Consider the following 2,958-nt stretch of genomic DNA (forward strand, 5'->3'; position numbering starts at 1 on the left):
CACCTGACGGCAGCAATCCGCCCCAATGACGCGCAACGTCCACTCATTGAAAGGTCATGACGTCACTCTAAGATCACTGACGCAAAGCACACCTTATTGTATTTGCAACAAAACGAAACCGATTGTGTAAAGCCAGCGTTACTTTACTGAAGTGAAGAAGAATGGAACCGACTGTTTGTTTATTCGACCATGAGCTGAGCCGATTTCAGGAGGGCAAGCAATATACGGTACAGTGCCGGAACCTGAAACACAAAAGCTACAAATGGTACAATTGAAGACTAAAAATTACATTTGCCCCGAACGAAATTTCCATGCTTTATACTGCAAGCTTATGTGCTTGACAAGCCGAGGACCACGAGCTAAGCTTCTTGGCATTTCAACTTATTCGACTTTATCCAAGGCTAATCGTAATCATTATCCTCGTCCACAGAAGGGCGATCGTCAGTTGAGCGTGTAAGTTCGGCGTAATATGTGACAAATTATCCGCAAAACACACCAGATGCCATCTCTAGTCGGGTCACGGTGACCCGACTAGGTAGACAACTGCAAAATAGCTATGTTTAATTGTCTCGTCTCAACTCTAAACATAACGTATAACGTGTGTCATAGGTACAACACCAATACACCACTGCCCACAAGTAGGTTTATATCTGCCCAATCTTGGATTAAACACTCAATCGCTTCGCTCATCTCGCAGTTGTTTACAGCACACAATAGCTAAATCCCTCAAGTGCTCACTTTCACTTGCTGTTGTCGAATATAGCGAACGGATTACAATGGCGGCGCATTCCAGGACGGGGATAGGTGCACACCAAACCGGTATCTGGTGAGCTTCGCCCCACCACATGCTGCCAGGATAAGACCCCACGCCCCTCCTGTGGTGTACATGAACAATGAACACTGCGGCTAGCAATGGGCATTATTCTGTCCTGGCAGCGCAGGGCGGACTTTGGAAAGGAATGCCACTGGGAGTGCCACCCCAGAGACTCAGCCAATGTCATGCCATTGAATGTCGGTATTCAAGGCTGGCCTTTGGCTGCATAGCCTTAACCTTTTTTGAATTGTGACCCGTGCTCGTTTCCGATTTGTTTTCTTCGTATTTCAAAACGATTTGGCAACGACTGCATATTAAAAAAAGTTTTGTTTTATGTAACTATCTTGCCCTCTAAAATACATCCTATGTCAACAGATTAGACTTTGTCATCATTCTGTAAATCGTTTGAATGCATTTTCGTATCTTTTCCTTTTTCTGTATCGCTTTGACAACCGTTGCCAAAGCTGTTTGTATAAGCGTTATGTCATTTTGTCGTCTGCTGTGACATCTGACCGGCAAACAGTGCTGCGTTGGACGGGTCGGGACACTAGCCGGCTCGTTTCACGTCTGTTGACAAACTGCTGACCATTTGTTCTGCCGTCACAGCTGATGGAGGAATTCAAAGAGGCACACAGAAAAATGTTCGCCCACAAAGACAGCAACATTCCGGCAGCCACAAAACCGGTGAGTACTGAGTACACACGACTGGCTCCCAAAGGCGGCTGCCATTCATTTCTGGCGTCCGTCGGAGACGCAGGAACATTATTATTTTTGTTACCGATGCTACAGCGAGCCGGATGCGTGCTTAACGGACTGAAACCGCATCGTATTTCATTTCAGTGAGTAACCGTTTGAGGAAGGAACATCACGCATGGTTTCGTGTCTCGCAGTGCCTCCCTCACAAGGCGTCGGGCACCGTTCAGAGGCCGACACAGCGCGTACCGTGTCCGTCCGCCCCCACAAGGTCACGGGAAACAGCCACGCCTGAGACGGCAATGAAAACGAAACAAAACATCGTGACCCCTACCCGTCTGTAAACAGGGACGGGCCGAGGCTGGACGAGGGGGGGGGGGGGGCGATACGGGGGCAGGGGAGGGGAGCGACCTTGCGTGACCGACGCCCGCGCTCCGGTCGCCCGGTCGACATTAGATACATGCCGATGAAGCCGTGCTAGTGCCGGCCGGCGAGGACACGGGCAGTGACAGGCGCGCAGCCGACGCCGCGTCGGGCCCTGCCGTCCGCAGTGGACCCGGCCCCAGGCGGATATACCTCCCTCTTCGATGTACCCTCGGGCGATGAAACTCACGACTGAGCCGTTCGTGTCAGGTCGGACAGCGCCAATAGTGCCTGGCAAATAAAGGCGCCGTTTCTTTGTGTGGGTCACGTTGCCGGGCGAATTAGCTCGACGGGTATGGATCTTGGGTGTTTTCGGGTGCTCCGTTGCACAGTTGGATTTTGTTTTCGTAGCGTTCCGGCTGGTGTACAGTTTCAGGCACGCAAAGGCAAAGAACAAACGCCTGCATCTCGCTATAGGCACGCACACATCTATCGCGTGGTTGCCTATAGTTTCATAGAGGAACGAATGACATTAATGATTCACACATGAAATTAAATTAAAAACGGAAACGAGCCATGGAAGAGAAAACACCGGCAATCAATAACAATTATCCGCAGCGCTCACCGGAAAAGTAGCGTGCCTGACATACTTACCTATGAGCACCTGACTAACCCATCCGCTGACTAGAAACCATTAGCTTCCGCTACCATCTGGACGGCTGGAGCCGCTTAATGAGTTCCCGTGGGAAGCGCTCCGGGCCGCTGGGTTCTCTCGCGCTGCCGCCGCGACGGTGTCTCCTGCCGGTACCGTCTCCTCAAACTTCGTATCCTAAACACGCACGGGGAGAAGTTTTTGTAGCGGGGATACGGCGGGCTGGCACTGCACCGACCCGAGTCAGGGCCAAGAGCGATCGAGACGGGTCGGGACGGGGAGGGACGGGGAGGAGAGGCAAGGCGAGACGAGGCGAGGCGGTGAGACGTCACTCGACCGACCAGGCGAGCCAGACCGCGGCATAGCGAACAAGTAATCCCCTGTAAAGGTCATCAGGTCACGCCGTGACGCCGGGCACTCTCTCGGGTGTCCTCGT

The sequence above is a fragment of the Amphibalanus amphitrite genome, unplaced genomic scaffold, assembly GCF_019059575.1.
Source record: "Amphibalanus amphitrite isolate SeventyFive unplaced genomic scaffold, NRLGWU_Aamphi_draft 002230F_arrow, whole genome shotgun sequence".
NCBI classification, from domain to species: Eukaryota; Metazoa; Arthropoda; class Thecostraca; order Balanomorpha; family Balanidae; genus Amphibalanus; species Amphibalanus amphitrite.